The sequence below is a fragment of the Chiroxiphia lanceolata genome, chromosome W, assembly GCF_009829145.1.
Source record: "Chiroxiphia lanceolata isolate bChiLan1 chromosome W, bChiLan1.pri, whole genome shotgun sequence".
NCBI lineage: Eukaryota > Metazoa > Chordata > Aves > Passeriformes > Pipridae > Chiroxiphia > Chiroxiphia lanceolata.
In genome coordinates this window covers 10,715,267-10,734,966 of record NC_045670.1, presented here as the reverse complement: position 1 = coordinate 10,734,966, position 19,700 = coordinate 10,715,267, and the positions used below count along the sequence as shown (strand labels likewise).

Genomic DNA, 19,700 nt, shown 5'->3' with positions numbered 1-19,700 from the left:
CTCCCAATTTAGTGTCATAGGCAAACTTTCTTAGTATCCCTTCGAATCCTGTGCCCAAGTCATTTATGAAGATGTTGAAGAGCACAGGGTCTAAGATGGAGCCCTGCAGAACCCCACTGGTGACAGCTCGCCAGCCTGATGTCACCCCATTCACTATAACCCTTTGTTCCCAATCTGTTGCTTACCCACTGCATGATGTATTTATCCAACTGTGGGCTGGACATTTTGTCCAGAAGGATCCTGTGAGAGATAGTATTGAAAGCTTTACTGAAATAAAAACAGATTACATCAGCTGGCTTCCCTTGGGTCAACTTGGTGGGTTACCTTGTCATAAAAGGAAATTAAGTTTGACAAGCAGGACTTTCCTCTCACGAACCCATACTGGCTGTGACTGATGACTGCGTTATCCTTCAGGTGTTTTCCAATACCTCCCAGAATAATCTTCTCCATAATTTTCCCAGGCAGTGAAGTGAGACAGACAGGTCTATAGTTTCCAGGGTCATCCTTCTTGCCTTTCTTGAAAGTTGGTACAATGTTTGCCAGCTTCCAGCCAACTGCAACCTCTTCAGATTCTCAAGACCATTCAAAAATCATTGGGAGAGGCCTTGCGATGACATCAACCAGCTCTTTGAGTACTTTTAGATGAATCCCATCAGGCCCCACAGACTTATTGGGATCCAGGTGGAGCAGTGGATCTCACATATGTTCAGGGTTGACTGGGAGTTTATCATTCTCACAGTCGTGGTCCTCCAGCTCAGGACACTGGGACCTCCTTAACCCATCATCAGTGTTGAAGACAGAGGTAAAGAAAGCATTAAAGACCTCTGCCTTGTCTCTGTCCCTGTTTGTGAGGTGACCATCCTTATCCTCTAATGGGTTGATGTTATTTCTGCGCTGTCTTTTGCTATTAACTTATTTAAAAAACCTCTCTTTTTACTGCCCCCCACATTTCTGGCAGTTTCAACTCCAATTGAGCTTTGACCTCATGAATTTTCTCCCTACAGTGACAAGTAGCATCTCTGTATTCCTTCCACATTACTTGACCTTGCTTCCACTGGGCATACAGCTTCCTTTTTTGCCTTAGTTCCAAGAGAAGATCCTTGCTCAGCCAAGTCGACCTTCTGCCTCGCCTACTTGACTTCTGACATTTGGGAATTGTCTTCTCCTGTGCCTTTAGGAGGTCGTGCTTAAAAAGTGACCAGCACTTATGGACCTCAGCACCTTCAAAAGTGGTTTCACAGGGGACTTTACTCACTAGTTCCCTCAGCAGCCTGAAGTCTGCTCTCCTCATGTCCAGAGTTGAGGTTTTGCTGGCACTTTTCCTCCTGTGGTCAAAAGCGCCACCAATCACCACTCATGAGACCCTCTCTGTTAACAGGCAACAAATAAAGGAGAACATCTTCCCTAGTTGGTTCCCTTAGGATCTGTACCAGGAAGTTCTCATCCAGATGTTTTAGGAATCTTCTGGACCTGTTTGTGCCAGTTGTGTGGTGTTCCCAGGTAACATGTGACAAACTGAAGTCCCCCATAAGGACAAGGGCAGTTGATTTGGAGGTGTCCCTTAGTTCCTCAGCTGTCCTGGATGAGAGGTCTATAGTAGACTCCCATGATTACATCCACATTATTTGTTTGCCCCTTGATTCTTACCCAGAGGCTCTCAACCATGTCAGCTCCAGACATTTCAGTTCCTCCATTACATACAGTGGAACCCCCCCCCCCCCCCCCCCCCCCATCTATCCCTCCTGAAGAGCATGTAACCATCCAACAGGAAACTTCAATCACGGGACTCGTTCCACCAGGTTTTACTTATGCCAATGATGTCATGTCTGGGACTGTATGTAGGTACTGTTGAAGGCAGTGCCTGATCTGTGGCAATCTGTGTGACCGTCTGTGTCAGTGTCCTCTGTGTGTGTGTGTGTGTCTGTCTGTATGTATGTATGTGTCTGTGTGAGTGTTGGTCTTTGGGATACCCGTGCAGCTTCGTTACTGGTTGAATCTGCAACTAGGAAAGCAGCAGTTGTTTCCCTCAGTTGGGGCAGAGACCTTGAGTCCCTGGGCATTGGGCTGGACTCCAGGGATCAGGTAGGAGAGGTGTCTTAGTTTAACAAGATTACAACTTTGAAATTAAGAGGCTTCAAGTGAAAGTGTTATAAATAGGTTATAAATCCAATAGGGGAATTTTTCTTCCCTGCTCCACTGTAAGAAAACGGAGTGGGGGGAAGGGGGTCAATTAACCTTACAAAAGAACCTAGTTGACCATTCCTAATGGATGGCCCATCAGAGGCTGGGGGGAGAGGGGAGGAGTTTTTGGGAGGGTGTGGCTGGTTCTTCTCGGAGGGGAGAGAAGAACGCAGTTCTCTCTCTGGGACTGAGACAGGGTCTGTGTCCGGGCATTTTTGGAGAAAAGGCCTGGAAAGCCAGTCTTTCTGGTTTTTTCTCCTGGTGAGGTCTGACCACCAGCCTTGATCGGCTCGCACACTGCCTCGTGACTCCAGCCAGGACTTACTGGGTTTTTCATCGGAGAGTTGTGTTCTCGCTGGGAGAGAAGGGAGGAACCTTGAAACACCATCATCTGAGAACAACAGTGAGTCCTGTGGGGGTGAAGTCAGGTAAAACCTGAAAAGTTAATAGAGCAGTGTAAGGATTAGAGAGAGTTAAACGCAGAATAAGCTTTAAGCAAGGCATAGAGAACTCATTATTAGGAAATAGTGGAGGCAATAAATTCACTAAAATACAGGTCACTCTGACATGAGGGAACACAAGCATGGACAGAAAGAACTGAAAATGCTAACACACACAAAAAAGGACATATGGAGGAAACAAAAAGGGAGATAAGGAAAGGGACAAGCCAAGTAATCAGGTACTTATGCCAGATACTGAGAACCCCTGCCAAATGCACGAGGAAACTACCCAAATTAGGGAAGGTTCAAAAGTTTATGAAGATGATGATGAAAAGGACACGAGTTCATGATGAAGGACAACAGGAACTCCCACCAAAGTTCTCCCCAAATTAGAGACCATGCCTCCAACTCCGCCTCGACTCCGCCTGATATGAATATTAAAAGTAGATGTTGCAAGATAATGAATATTCATAATATGTGATGTAATTGCTTGGCAAAAAGTGTATAAAAAGCTCGATTATAAGTTTCTCGAGTGGAGCAGTTTGTCCAGGGGGACCTGGCTGCTCCCCGGCCGTGAAATTAAATACCTCCTGCTTATTGACTGAAAATTCTGTCTCTGAGCAGTTCTTCCGAGCCTTCTTTGGGGTAAAAATTGGCATCAATCTTGGCGACCCAGGTGGGACTGTGAGGGTCTTCCCGAGCCGAGACCCAGGGGGCCGGGACGCTCTGAGGGCCCCCGACTGGATTTTTGTCAACAGAGTCTCCCAGACCCCTTGGATCTACGCGCACCAGAGGACAAGAACTTCCTGCTCCAAATTAAGAGGTATTTGTTCTTTTATACTTTAAGTCAAAGCGCTTTATTAGCGGGGGTAAGACTTACCTCCCGAAGGGAAGCCGGGGGACGCCTCGGCATTAATCCCAACTGTGTTAGAGTCCCAGGTAAAGGGTTAGAGTCCCAAGTACTGGGTTAGAGTCCCAGGTAAAGGGTTAGAGTCCCAAGTACTGGGTTAGAGTCCCAGGTATTGGGTTAGAGTCCCAGGTACCGAAAGAAGCAGGTTAGAGTCCTGCCAGAAGAACCCCAGAAGGAGTTTTTCTGATCGGGTTAGAGTCCCGACACTGCAGTGTAAAATTGTCTTTACTTTGTGATGCCGGTTATGTTTTGGTGTCTTGCTTGAATGTGTTCGCACTCTGATTTCCCTCGTTCACTGTCTGTGTTGGGTAAAATATTGTCTACCGATGCATTTAAAGTGTGTTTGATTTAGAAATTTGAAGGATTGATGTTTTTTTGACTTTTCCGGGACTGTTCAAAGATTTGGGAGTGCTTCTAGGGGCTTTTAGGACCCGGGGAACTCCTTGTGCTGCTGGAGAATTCCTGGAATGCAGCAGTCAAGAATGATATATTGAGAGTCCCTCTTACGAACTATGCTGGTTTATCTTAGCGAGTAAAAGAAACTGTAACATGCTATTTGAGACTTAAGGGTACAGAAAGAGTTCTATCATTAGTGACATTTTAATCACTGTTCGTAGTGGTTTGCTCGTCTTCTGGAATTATGTCTTGCTTTGTAAAATGTTTTTGTAAAATAGCACATTTCGTAAGACGTCTTACATCCCTACATAGGAAATGATTGCAATCTCAGTTCTGTAAAAGTGAATAAACTTTTCCCAGCGCGCTTAAGTCCTAGGATTAAGATTTGTCCTTTTTGTTATTGTTCACTGTATATTAGAGCCTTGTGTAATAATTGCGGAAAATATATTTTGGGTCCGAGAGGAACACAAGGGATAGCGCTTAACCGGACTATTAATTTCTATTGTATACCCTACTGGTCGAATCAAGATCTAGCAGAAACTAAGTGGGTAAAATTCTATTGTCAACATACGCATAGACAAGTATTTGTAACATCTTGGTTGCATTTTCTGTAAGGAATGTGTTTTATAGTTTGCAGTGGCATCCTGTGATTTTGTCACATAAATCGGACAGCCGACAGCAAACCCGTATTTCACAGTCTGCGGCGCCATCTCGCGACCTTGTCTGGTGACGTAAATTACTCAGATAGAAACTAGAAGGTAGGAAAGTTTTTATATTAAGCGTGCAAGCGTGTGTGAGTGTGACTGAGACGCAGCATCGCTGCGAGGCGAGTGGGAGTCCTGCTCTGCGGTTCCTGTTCTCCACGAGGAGGCAGGCCAGAAACGGACGAAGCGACTGGAAAATCGTGTACATGAAGTGCTGGAATAAAGTAAGGAACACCTTGAGGCGGTGGAATAGAATAAGAAAGGTGCTGCAGTTTAAAGTACAATTCACTAACATACCGAAAGCTACTCAGGTAGAATATATTGGTGGAAGTCTAACCCGACTAGACATAGAAGCACAAATCCAGAGACAAGAATTGCTTGATATAATAGAGTATCACATAAGTGAGTTCATAGGAAAATTAGAAAAAGAAAGTAGAAGATTGGGATACGACCCTCTGGTGATAGAAGATTTCCTTAATTGGGCACCGGTCTGGAAGCACAATCCCTGGGTTGACTGGCATATTACCGATGCTCGAATAGCAAAAGGATCTGGTAGGACATACTAGCTTGGTAAACCCCCCCACCTTCCATAAAACTTTACTATTGCCGCATAGTTAAGTCCCTATAAGAATAATGGGAAACCAGCAAAGCAAGGACATAAATATGAAAACCCCTTTAGGATGTATTTTAAAGCATTGGAGAGATCTAGGGGGAGCCCCAGGGGGAAATATAAGCAAAAAGACACTCTTAAAATACTGCACGCAATGGTGGCCTTTGTATAAATTAGACGATGACGAAAAATGGCCACCTGAGGGGACAACAAATTACAACACTATTTTACAGCTTATGTTGTTCCTACGTCGACTAGGCAAGTGGGATGAAGTGATTTATTGCGATATGTTTTTTACGTTACAGAACAAACCTGAGTGGCAGAGGGAATGTGGGGTAAATGTCGCACCACAGGACCCTTTGGTTTTAGCTTTAGAAAAGGATAAGAAAAATCTGAGGCCGAAGGAGCGCTGTTGCGACGCCTGTAGTATCGGACAACAGTGTCTTAAACTAAAAAGAAGAGACAGTGACAGAGAAAGTGAAGTAAGCCTATGGGAGTATCAACCCTATGCGCCAGGATATGGGGTGCCACTACCAAAGCGGAAAGAGGGTGAAAAAGACACTAGCCTATTAGGAGATATTTCATTAGAACTGAAGGGATTTAAGACCGGGTATTGGGAAGAAAGTAGCCCTTCAAAATCAGAGAGTCGCCAAGGAGAAAGCTCGCAGGGACTGAGTAGTCCACAGGGGTTAGCAAGTTACAGAGAGGGAGGCAGTCCGCCCAGGTCAGAAATTGATAAAGGAGAGAGTAGCCCGACAAGACCGGGGGATCATGGGGAAGAGAGTAGTACACCTAAATCACAAGACAGTAGAGATAAAGATGACAGTACACCGAGGAATGGAGACAGCATATGAGGTCCAAGAATCTGTAGAATAAAAAATAGCACACCAAGAGTTGAAAATTATGAGGCCGAAAGTAGCCCACCGAGATCAGGGGGCAACGGAAGGAAGGATAATTTCCCCGAGATGAGATGCAGTAAGGAAGGTAGTGACACTGTAATTCAGGGGGAAAAGGAAAACAGCCCACAGAGATTAAACATAGTAATTCAAATAGATGATAAAAGGGATACTAGAGGAATAGAGGAAGACGAGGAGTGCAGCCCCGGGCAGGTTGAGCGTCGACAGTGTCTCCTCCAGATCCAAAAGGAGAGGCGGTTGGACTGCTTGAACCATGCAAGGGGATTGGCAGAAGAGGATTGTGTAGGAATGGGAAGCGAGGACGAGGAACCGAAACGAGGAAAGAGAAAAGAAAAAAGAAAGAATAGAGTGGACACAGAGGCCCAAGAGGAAGACCCCGGGGAGGGGACTAGTCACCCACATTATACCAGGTCTGTAACACGAAAAGAAGCAAAAGAGAGGGTCGAGGGAAGTTATACAATAGTTCCCCTCCGACGGATAACGCCCATTGCAGGAGAGCAGGCACGGATAAAAGTACCATTTACGACAAGTGTCTTGAACAGCTGGAGAGAAGAAGTAAAGAATTTTAGGAAAAATCCAGAGGGGGTAGCTAGGAGGTTTGAATTATTAGCAAAAAACCTAGACATTGACTGGGACGATATAGATATAATGTTATCAGAATTAACGGAAACGGAGAAGGAACTTGTGTTAAAAACAGGGAAAGCTCATGCCGCCGTATTGCCCGAAGCGTTAGATGTAGTATTTCCAAGTAGTAATCCAGACTGGGAACCGAACAATCCAATTCACTATGGGTTGTTAGTGCAATACAGGAAACTAATAGCATTAGGCCTGCGAAATGCAATACCTAAAGCCATTCACTGGGCAACCTTGTATGATGTTAGACAACGAAAAGATGAGACCCCCTCAGAATTCCTAGACAGACTCAGAACCGCCATGAGACAAAATATACACCCCTAGACCCAGCATCAGAAGAAGGGAGACAACAACTGCTGGGGTTAGTAATGGGACAGTGCACTCCTGACATTAGAAGGAAATTGCAAAAACTTAAACATCCAGCAAACAGAGATTTAGAAACATTGATGAATGAGGTCTGGGAGGTATATAATAACAGAGAAAAAGAAGAGAAGAAAAGAGAAGACAAAAGAATTGCTCGAGTCGTAGCAGTAGCAGTGACCGCTCAAAACACAAAACTCTCAGACACAAATGCCAGGGGTAGAAGTCGTAGCTACCCTGTGAGGGGGAGACGGGGATTCAGACCCCAGCCCACCAGAATAGGACCGAATCAATGTTCCAATTGCTTACAGATAGGCCATTGGAAGTGAAACTGCCCCCAGCTAAGAGAAAGCCCTGCAAATGCTGCCATTGCACACCAGAGCAGTGACTGAGGGGGACCGGTGAGTCGTTCCCTAGCAGACCCACTGGTTAAAATAGAGCTAGGGGAAGGTGAAAAGAAATTAGACTTTTTGATTGACACAGGAGCAACATTTTCAGTTTTAAATCAGGAACTAGTGCCAAAGAGTGATGAGTTTGTACAAGTTGTGGGAGCAACAGGCCAACCAGAAAAAGTTTACTTCCTAAAACCCATTAAATACAAAATTGGAAAGCAAATGGGGATCCATCAGTTTTTGTACTTACCAAATTCCCCAAAGCCTCTACTAGAAAATTTAGGAGCCGTAATAAAATTTAATAAAGACAAACTTGAATTCCAGGTAAATGAAGAGCAGCTAATCGCAGCTTTAAGTCTGACGATCAGTTGCATAAAACCAAAACCTGAAAGCCATAATATAGAACGAATTATGAGCGAGGCATACCCATTGGTATGGGCTACTGATGTACCCGGGAAATCAAAACAGGCAACACCTATCACTATTGAACTTATACCTGGAGCTAGACCAGTGGTGAGGAAACAATATCCATTGAGATTGGAAGATAGAGAAGGAATCGAACCCATAATTAGAAAATTCCTAGAATTAGGGTTATTAATAGAATGTGAATCAGACTATAACACACCAATTCTGCCAGTTAAGAAACCAAATGGAACTTATAGACTAGTTCAAGATTTAAGAGCTGTGAATGCAATAACAAAAACACTACATCCGGTAGTAGCTAACCCTTACACACTCCTAACCAAGTTAAAGGATAATTTAATTTGGTTCACAGTGCGTTCTTTTGCCTTCCCTTAGCCCCAGAAAGCCAAAAGATTTTTGCCTTTGAATGGGAATCTGTGAGCAAAGGGAGAAAGACTCAGTTAACCTGGACAGTGTTACCTCAGGGTTACAAGAATAGCCCAACAATTTTTGGGAATCAGTTGGCTAAGGAATTGGAGCAATGGGAAAGGCCACAGGGAAATGGCACTCTTCTGCAATACGTGGATGACCTATTGATAGCGACTGAATTAGAAGAAGAGTGTGTTAAATGGACTATTTCCCTGTTGAATTTCTTGGGACTAAGTGGATATTGAGTCTCTCAACAGAAAGCGCAGTTGGTGCAAGAAAAAGTAGTATACCTGGGATACGAGATTTCCAGAGGACAACGATCCCTAGGAACAACGAGGAAAGAAGCCATCTGCCAAATGCCCAAACCAGAAACGGTGAGAGATCTACGAGCCTTTCTGGGAATGACAGGTTGGTGCCATTTATGGATCTATCAATATGGGGTGCTAGCCAAACCACTGTATGATTTACTAAAAGAGACTAAGAATACCCTAGTCTGGACTCCCGAAGCAGAGGGAGCTTTCAGAAGATTGAAATAGGAACTCATGAGAGCCCCGGTTCTGGGCCTCCCTGATGTAACAAAACCATTTTGGCTGTTCTCTCATGAGCAGCAAGGGATGGTTTTAGGAGTCTTAGCACAACAGTTGGGACCACACAAAAGAACTGTAACCTATTTCTCTAAACAGCTGGATGAAGTAAGCAAAGGATGACCCAGTTGTCTGAAGGCAGTGGCCGCAGTAATTATAAACATAGAAGAGGTCAGAAAACTTACCATGGGCCAGAAAATGACTGTGTTGGTGTCCCACACTGTGTCTGCAGTGCTAGAACAGAAGGGTGGCCATTGGTTGTCTCCTTCCAGATTCCTAAAGTACCAAGCAATTCTAGTTGAGTCAGACGACATAACCATTCAAGTAACTAACATTGTGAATCCAGTCACATTTCTAGAAGGAAAGATGTCAGCAGAACCAATCGAGCACGACTGCCTGGAAACTATCGAAGCAGTCTACTCCAGCCGCCCGGATCTCAAAGAAGAGTCATTTGAAGATGCGGACAACTGGTTCTCTGACGGCAGTAGCTTCGTGAAGCAAGGAGTAAGGATGGCAGGCTATGCAGTAACCACAACGGAAGAGGTAATCGAATCAAATCCTTTACCTGCAGAGACCTCAGTCCAAAAGGCAGAACTAATAGCTCTTACCCGAGCTCTGGAATTGGCAGAAGGCATGCGAATTAATATTTGGATGGACTCTAAGTATGCCTTCTCCGTCGTGCATGCTCATGGAGCAATTTGGAAAGAAAGAGGACTGTTAACTGCTCAAGGGAAAACAGTCAAACATACAGAAGAAATTCTGCGATTGTTAGAAGCAGTCCAACTCCCAACACAAGTGGCCATAATGCATTGTAAGGGACACCTGAAAGGTAACACTGTTCCAGAGATAGGAAATAGGAAAGTTGATGCAGAAGCTAAATTAGCTGCTGCAAAGACTGAAGAAGTGACTATAACAACTTTAATACCAGGGGAGCTAGATACAAATTTTCAACCAGATTATCAGGAATCAGATCACAATTGGATTCGAAAGAACAAAGGCAAATTACTAGATAATGGATGGGGTCAGCTGGAAACAGGGCAACTAATAATTCCAGGGAAATTAATGTAGCAATTTGTAAAAACAGAACATGAGAAGGCACACTGGAGTTTAGATCCACTTTATCAGTATTTACAAACCAGAATAGCAGGACCAAAATTATTCACTACCATAAAGCAAGTTACATCCCAGTGCGAACGGTGCCTGAAGAATAACCCAAACACAGGGACCAAGATACACCAAGGGGCAATAAACCGAGGTAAATTTCCAGGTGAAGTATGGCAGATTGATTTCTCCGAACTCCCAAGAAAAGGGGGGTATCGGTACCTATTGGTTCTTACTGATACGTTTTCTGGGTGGCCTGAAGCATTCCCCTGCAGGACAAACAAAGAGAGGGAGGTAACTAAAGTCTTATTAAATGAAATTATACCGCGGTTCGGAATACCAAGAAGTATATCCTCAGACAGAGGTTCACATTTCTGTGCGAAGGTTGTGAGAGCAATAAGCAAAGCATTGCAGATTAAATGGCAATTACACACGCCCTACAGGCCACAAGCCAGTGGGCAAGTAGAAAAAATGAATCATCTTATTAAACAACAAATTGCTAAAATATGCCAAGAAACTAACTTGCACTGGTATCAAGCTTTGCCTATTGCTCTAATTAGATTGAGAGTCAAACCTCGATCAAAAGAAAAGTTGAGTCCGTTTGAAATTCTGTGTGGAAGACCTTATGCTATGCAGATTGTAAATAGCGATGCTATTGACCAAATAGGTAACCAATATATATATGATTATGTAATTGCTGTAGAGAAACATTTTGATAAGAATGCCACGATAGTAATAGAACACCAGCCTAAACAACCTGAATGTAAGCTGCATCCGTTTAACCCTGGTGATTGGGTGTATGTCAAGAATCTTTTAGGAAAACCCCTACAAGAGAAGTGGGAGGGACCTTTCCAAGTGCTGTTGACCACCTTCACCGCGGTTAGGATCAAGGAGCGACCTACATGGATTCACTACTCCCGAGTCAAGAGAGCTCCGGAAGATAAGCAAGAAGACCCAGCATCATGACTCCAACTCCCTTCCGAACGCTTTCAATATTGACCACTGGACTTTTGATAAGTATTGTTTTATCCCAAAACCCTACTCCAGAGGGACCGTGGTCTAGTGCACGCATACAACCAGACTTAGAAAATCCAGACTTTGAGGTCTACATTCTACATAACAAACAACCTTACACGGTAATGGAATGGATTAGCAAACCTTTCGCAGCGCAAAAGGGAGAACGAATCCAAATAGGGTGCCGAGAGGTTGAATCTCTAATAGGAAAAACAGATAAATTAATATTAACAATTCGATCTTGGCCAGAAGCTGGACGGGGTTTAATTACTTATACCCAAGTAGAAGATGAAGAGCCCATGCCCATTGTTTGGATTCAGAGGAAGGGACCAGTCTCATGTCAGTGGGATAGTATTGAAGGAGGTAGGGCACAGTGTGAAATTCTGATCAAGCTAGATCAATCGGTGTCATTTACATGCAGTAGAGAAGCCAAGATTACTAAACCCATCCCTGAACAAGGCACTCTAGCCAGCGTAGCCTTTACGCGAGTCATTACACTAGCGACAGATCCAATCGTAAACCCATCGCGTGAAACCCCTCCACCTTTAGAATGCAGGAAAATACATAATTTAACCTTTATAGGACCTCAAGTAATAAGACAATCGAACGAACTAAAGCTGCTGTTAGATCCTACATATTCTCTGAAGAAAGTACAGATAAACATTCAAACAGACATTACACATTTACAGAAAGATTGTCAACCGTTTATACAGCAGAGCCTCAAAGGTTGGAATGCCTGGTTAGCAACTAGGTCATACCACAAACGGACACAAAGAGACATAAGCGGGTGGGTTGGCACAGGATTTGGCATAATGAACACTATAGATCAAGAAGTATTAGTAAACAAGTTAAGTACTGTCACTTCTAATTTGGGAAAGCTTAAAGTGCCCTTAAGCGCATCCATGCTAACTTTGGCAGAGACACAATCGTTAGTGGTCAGACTGATGACCTTAGTAGCCAACCATACTGCTGAAGATTTTGCTAAAATTGCTGGTTATACTGGAGATATTAGCAAAGAAATCGCACTTGCTATCCAGTGTGTTCAGACACAACAATGGGTACAATCAGTAGTAGCAGGAATATTAAGAGAAGGAATGTCCGGCATACTGCCTCAAGAAATAAGAGAAACAATACTAAGGGATAGCTCCACTACACAATTTGAAAAAGACCACCAAGCTTGGTGGCAACTGGTTAACTTTACTTATGATCCACAACAGGAACACATTGAAACCTATGTCCTCACTATTAGTGCTGCAGAAGAAAGAGCAATATTTCCTATTTTAACATTAGGAGCTATACATCAGAATGTCATTGTCAAACCTGTAGACCATAATGTCTGGGCAAACTATGACAGTACTAAGAACAAGTGGCAATCAATTAGTACAGAAGCATGTATCCCTAAAGGGCAATTAGGTTATATTTGCGAAAATGCCATTATAGAAGTTGAAGACTTATGCTTAGATGCTGAAGACAGTGTATGTACCTTTGAAATGCTTCCACACAATAGAGTCCAATCACAAGTGTTCTATGTAGGGAATGGATGTGCTTGTATTCGAACCGCTTGCAATAATGTTACTATAGATAATTGTCATGAAATGACTAATGATACTAACTTTTGCATATGTAACTTCACTAAAGTTATAGGCTGTGACTTTAACTACACCGCTCCCATAACTACGCAGCAGTTAATCGAAGTTGAGTATACTTTGTACCATGAAATACCCAAGCTACAGATAGGCAGAACACTAAGCTCCTCAAAGAAATGCTCGTGCATCCTGAAGTAGAAAAGTTAGTACAGAAGGTGAACCAAACGACTCGACGCATGTTATGGCAGGTAGAGCATAATTCAAAAGGTATAAAGAATATTCTAACAAAAGTTGCACAAGTAGGTCAACATCACTGGTGGGATATCTTCACAGGATACTCCCCAACAGCAACGCAAGTCTTTCACTACCTGATACACCCAATATTAATTATAACCATGACCATGTTTCTGTTGACCCTCGTGAATATATGTTTGTGGTGCAAGTTAAAATCCATAGTCAGAAGAACCCAAATAATCTGGGCGATGGTACAAGCATATCAACGCCCTCTAGGATTAGAACTTGACGAAAGAATTCGTAAGTTTTAAGAAAAGGGGGGAAATGAAGCCAGGTAAAACCCGAAAAGTTAATAGAGCAGTGTAAGGATTAGAGAGAGTTAAACGCAGAATAAACTTTAAGCAAGGCATAGAGAACTCATTATTAGGAAATAGTGGAGGCAATAAATTCACTAAAATACAGGTCACTCTGACATGAGGGAACACAAGCATGGACAGAAAGAACTGAAAATGCTAACACACACAAAAAAGGACATATGGAGGAAACACAAAGGGAGATAAGGAAAGGGACAAGCCAAGTAATCAGGTACTCATGCCAGATACTGAGAACCCCTGCCAAATGCACGAGGAAACTACCCAAATTAGGGAAGGTTCAAAAGTTTATGAAGATGATGATGAAAAGGACACGAGTTCATGATGAAGGACAACAGGAACTCCCACCAAAGTTCTCCCCAAATTAGAGACCACACCTCCAACTCTGCCTGATATGAATATTAAAAGTAGATGTTGCAAGATAATGAATATTCATAATATGTGATGTAATTGCTTGGCAAAAAGTGTATAAAAAACTCGATTGTAAGTTTCTCGAGTGGAGCAGTTTGTCCAGGGCGAACTGGTTGCTCCCCGGCCGTGAAATTAAATACCTCCTGCTTATTGACTGAAAATTCTGTCTCTGAGCAGTTCTTCTGAGCCTTCTTTGGGGCAAAAATTGGCATCAGGGGGTGGACTGTTTTTCCTTCTGCCCTTCTTCCACTGGGGGAACGGTCTCCGTTTTCTTTTTCGGCTTCTCCCGCGATCCGAGACCAGCCCCCCAGACCCTCCTCTCGCGCCATGACTGCCAGAGCCCAACAGTGCCCCCTGCAGACCACCACCGCATACTGGAGGCTCTGCACCTCTGGCGATCCAACAGAGCCCCCTGCAGGTCAACACAGAGAATGGCAGACTCTGCACCTCCAGTGATCCAACAGCACCCCCTGCTAACTGTGATTAGAACTGCGCTAAAGACAGAGAAGTATTCAGATCTCTTTTTTTGTTCTTTTGTTTGAAGGGGACTTTTGGGTACAGGACTATTGTCAAGTTATTTTTTTGTGCTCTGTTACTGTTCTTACCAACATATATATATCTTATAATAAAGGGTTGTTATTTCTTCTGTTTTTTTCCACACTTCCTCCATTAAAACCCCTTAATTTTGAATTTACAATTGCTGAGAGAGAGGAGTCTGGTTTGTCTCATAACTCATCCTCTTTAGTAAATATTCCAGTCTCTTTAAACTGAGACAGTGTGGAAAAGGAAAAGAACAGTTCTTTATTACCAAATCCAAATAAACAACAATGGTGCAACCAAAAATTTCAAAAGAAACAAAACAAAGTCCTAATTCCCCAGGGGGAAAGAAACCCGCGGCAAACTGGGGGGGTTGAGGGCAAAACTGTCCCTGGCAGCTCAACAGCTGCTCGCAGTCAGGTGAGCGGTTGGTGGTTTCACAGAAAGAGTCCTTTTTCCCACAGACGCAGTCTCAGGTCAGGCAGTTCTGATAATGCAGCCCCCACGCCCCGAGGGCAGAATACCTCACTCCGATATGGGTCAATTTCTCTCTCTCTCAACCTCTCTCCATGCAGTATTGGGCAGAGAAAGGAAAAAAAAACCCGAAAGCAACTCCCAGTCTGTTGGTGGGTGGACAGAACAAAACCCCTGGATAAAGAGGCTTCCAAGGCATGGCATTGGTACGCTTTTTAAAGGGAACCTCCCACCACTCCCGCGCTGCCCAGTGCATGCAGACCCACTCCGTCCCCCCTCCTGACTCCCCCCATCCTGGAAGAAACAGATGGGGGGGGCGACCAACACTGGGGAAAAACAATTCCAACATCTCTTTTCAAACCTATAACAAGAGATCCTGGGTTGGAGCAGATGGAAAAGGCAGATGCACTTACATTACTTAACAGGCATAATTCTTCCTACTTGTCCTTCCAGGGTGTAGTGGTTTGAATCTTGTTTTCCCCCCAGAGGCTAAGAAAAGTTATCTGTAGCCATGTTGTAGAGCCACGAGGAAGGGGTTCTGAACCCCTCAGGGCCTCTGGGCCCCCCCAGCCCCGGTTGGGGGCTACAGGGACGTGGAACAGTGTTAAGTTGGACTATGTATCTGTAGCTATGAACTGGGGAATGGTTCTTCACTGTGAGCAGAGACAGCAGTAGCAGATGCAGCGTCCAGAGACTCTGGCTAAGAGCCAGGACAGATAAGACCTGAACCGGAGAAGCAGCAGAAATGGTATGTATAGCAGAAAGGACTCTTGGAAAGAGAGAGAGAGAGAGAGAGAGTGTAAACCAGTAGCAGAGCTATAGAGTTCTGGGGGTAAGAACTGATACCAGACACCCTAAACTCCTTTGAGACCCCTCTTGGAAAAGAGGGAGATGGACTCCTATTTTGGAGAGCAGTTTTGGACATGCAGCACCGGAGAGAGAGAGGAGTTGAGAAGCTCAGAGCGTCCTGGGAAGTTGGACTGGGACGGAGAGGAATGCAGAGGGGGGCGACCTTGGTTCTTCCCCCCCCCTCGCACTGCTGTCAAGTTGGTAACCATCTTGAAGCAGGGCACAGAGGCCCTGCAAGGAGCTTGAATCTCCTGGAGATACCAGACCGTCACGAAGACCCCCTGCGTCTCGTGATATGACCGTGGTGGAACGACCTTGTCTGGGGTGACGTAACCCACAGAGGAAGACCCCTTTGCCTGCGTCAAGGGGCCGAGGGAGCTTGGATACCTCCCTCGTGAGTGTTGGCAGAGATCCAGCTATCAACTGCTGCATGCATGAGATGAGGAGAACCTGCTGCCTTAGAAGATGCTGTTGCTTAGTGACTGGAAGGGATCTGTCCTTCTTTCCCTCCTGGACTTTTATTTGGAGGGGAGAAGAGATCTGATCCATTGTAAATACTATATGCCATGGTAGAGATAGTTGTGATCGTGTGTATAATGTGTTATAGTATTTATTTGTACAGTCATTGTAATATATTCCCTTTTCCCCCACTTTGAGTCTGGTGTGTTTTGTCTGGAAAGAATCATCCCACATTAGGTTGAGATGTGGGAACGGGGGGATGGAACTAGGGAATTGGATTTTGGGGTATCTCAAACCATGACATAGGGCTACATGCAAGTTGCTTATTAAGGACACTGTAAAGAACTCATTTGGAAAAAAAATATACTGTTCCAGAAGAATGATAGATTTGTCATCTAAACCTATGGAGACATCTCAACATTTAAAAATGTTGAATGATCCTCATTGTGAATTACAATAAGAAAGATGAGCATATAGAGAACGAAGATATAGGGGTTTACAGCAGATGAAGTGCTAGGTTCCATTTAGTCAGGATTTTCAAAGGGAGCAAATGAATGGAAAGGCTATTTTGCTATCAAGAAGTTCTCTGAACAAATCCATCCTCTTTTTGTGTTCTCTCACCATCAGATCGAAAACTCTGTTTCTTGTTGTGTGATGGTTTCACTCTAGGCCTTCCTGGAGACCAGTTTGTAACCAGGAAGGAACTAGGAAGGTGATCACGGAAGTATTCCATGCTATTCCTTTACGTAACTGGAGGTATAAATAAAGCCAGCAGGAGGGACCTTGCTCTCTTCCTTTCCAGTGAGGTTCGAGAACAGTGGGTCCCTGTCTCGGTCTGGCTTATCTGGAGCTGAGGCCTACAGCGACTGCTGTTATCTGCCACACGTGAGGGGAGAGTACTGGGCTGTGTCGAGCCATCCTGCTTGTTCAAAGGGAAGTGGTGAGATTTTGCTAATTCACCTTCAGTTGTCTGGTTGTTGAGTTTTAGATTGTGTAGACTTGTTTGGTCTTAGTCCCTTTTTGTCCTTTTCCCTTCTCCCTTCCCGTCTCCCCTTTTAGGGAGCTATTTAGGATTTCTATTGTGGTGTATAGCATTCTCATTGTATATCTCTGTCTCATATAAAAATATATATATATTTTGCTATAGCTTTGGCTGCTTAGGTCGGTTTTTTTTCCCTTCGCTCTCTGGAAAAGCAGGTCCTTGTTGTCGGGTTTCGGGGACTTGGCGGGAAGCCAGTTTGAAACTTGTACAACATTTTTGGTGTCAGGAGTGGGATTTTTTGGTTAAGGTTGGTTTGTTTTGATAAACATTTTCCGGGAAGACAGCCAAGCTCGGTGATATTTTGCAAAACCAATCTATTGTTTTGGGAACAGGTCTGGGAACACTGCCAGAGTCTGGGAAAGCAACCAAGAAAACTTTGTTTATATAAACAAAGAGCTGTTTTGGGATCAAGAAGAAATAATAACAAAAACAATGACTGTTTCATTAATTTGTCTTATAATTCTAGCCATCTTCATACCTTTTTTAGGCTACCCTATAGGGAGACGTCCAGACCTTGAGGATGGATGGAATGAGTTGCTTTCATTCTTTAATTTTGACATCAAAGGTTTGGTAAAGGACATCCCCATGGTTAAAATTGGTTCTAATTACTATCTAAATTTTGTTGCAACAGTCCTGTCATTGATAAAGGTACTGGAAGTACTCCTTAAACTTGGCAGAATGGTGTTGTATTGCTTTCCTTGTTGTAGGAAAGATCATGCCTCGAAGGGACTCGCTGGAACTTTGGAAAGGGCTGCGGACAGGCCAGTCCCCGGGTGACATGGAGTCTGGGTAGATTTCAGTAGATTAGTAGGACGTGTGTCACCCCCCATTAATTGGGAGTTCACACCAGAACAAATGTTTGATTCTGGTGAGATGGCCCGCTGTTTGGCAGAAGGGTGCTTTTCATACAAAGATACGAATATGCAATTCTCTGCTTTGTGCTGGGGCCTGGTTAATGCTTATCGAACCACCATAGATCACCTTCAAAGGGTTAAGGTCGACACAGAAACCCAAACCACGCCACTTGAAACCAGTGATGTCCCTATTAGGTCCACAGCAGTCGGAGTCCAAACAGAACTTAATGCCAATGCCGTTTCTACTAAGTCCACTAGAACTGGGACTCAAGCTAAGAACCGGAAAGTCATTGTTGCCCCTATTAAGAAGAAGACATGGGTAAGGGAGATCAAGGAACTTACGGACCCATCTCCGCAACCAGAACGCACAGAAGAAAGAGAAGAAGAAGGAGTAGAAGAACTTATCCAATCCACTCGGGAAGTAGTAGATGAAGGAGCAGCAGCAATGGACGAAGGAGTAGCAGCAATGGACGAAGGAGCAACAGTAATGGATGAAGGCGCAACTGCGAGCGAGGAAGAAGTGGCTGTGACTGAGGAAGGAGCGATTGCAAGAGAAGAAGCAACTGCCAGAGAGGAAGAAATGGTTGCAAGACAAGGAGCACACCCAAAAGAACTAGGGGCACGTCCAAAGGAAAGTAGAGCAGTATCAAGAGAAAACAAGGCAACAGTACAAATGACCCTTGGTATATTGTCACTGGATGATTTATATCCTGACTACACATTCAGTATTACAAAGGATGCAAAGAAGGAGCCAAAACATCCCCCTCAACCTGAGGGAGAATTATTCCTACCCCTCCAGACCCAACCTTCTCTTGGAGGTGTGGATGATTGGAGGAGGAGGCCCTTATTTCAGCACCCGAAAGACTACTCACTACCTCCACCCGCTGGGTATCGCGAACCATGCAGGAGTCCATCCCCACGGCGTGAATGGCATAGAAGTCCATCTCCACGGCGTGAGCAGCGTAGAAGACCATCTCCGCGGCGTGAATGGCATAGAAGTCCATCTCCATGCCATGAACGACATAGAAGCTTATCCCCACGGCATGTTCAGTCCCCACCTCCACATGAGAGATACAGGGAGGAGGTGGGAGCAGTTCCATGTAGGAGCGGAAGAGTAAAGAGGGAGGTGGAAAAGATTCTACGTGGGAGAGATGGACAAGAAATAATGCGAGAAAGCGAAATTACACAATCACTGACCACAAGAGAGCTTCGAGATTTACGGAGAGATTATATGCGCTTGCCTGGTGAAGAAGTCCTCACCTGGTTGGTGTGATGCTGGGACAAGGGAGTTGATAGTCACATAATTGAAGGTGATGAAGCACGACAATTGAGATCCATTGCCCGAGACCCCGTGATAGAACAAGAAATGGGAAGGGACAAAATGGCATACAGTCTTTGGCTCCGAATCCTCCATGTGGTGAGAGTGAAATACCCATTTAAGGAGTTGCTGAAGAGTTCTTCAAGAAGGTGGAGGACTGAGGAAGAAGGCATCCAATATCTACGGGAATTGGCCATGCTGGAGATCGTCTACTCTGATCCAGATTATTATGATATCCAAGTTCCTGAGAATGTTCCCTGCACACAACCAATGTGGAAAAAGGTAATTCAAGGTGCCCCTAAACTGTATGTTTCCTGTTTGATATCCATATATAATCCAAAGATGGAGGAACCAAGTGTGGAAACCATGTGTACTTGGATAAGAACCATAGAGGAAAATATAGAAGACTCCTTTGATCCCCTATACTGACGCACCTATGATAGGGAAAGAATGGAGAGAGATTATGACTACACCAGATATGAGGACGACTTT

At 44.2% G+C, this 19,700-nt stretch overlaps 1 long non-coding RNA gene across 1 annotated transcript; it reads left to right on the top strand.

The window, feature by feature from the left end:
* The first annotated feature begins 12,102 nt into the window (after positions 1-12,102).
* Positions 12,103-19,005, top strand: LOC116780055. The gene is made up of 3 exons (XR_004354298.1): positions 12,103-12,581; positions 14,448-14,450; positions 18,995-19,005. It is a non-coding gene; the product is annotated as an uncharacterized LOC116780055 (long non-coding RNA).
* The last annotated feature ends 695 nt before the right edge of the window (positions 19,006-19,700 follow it).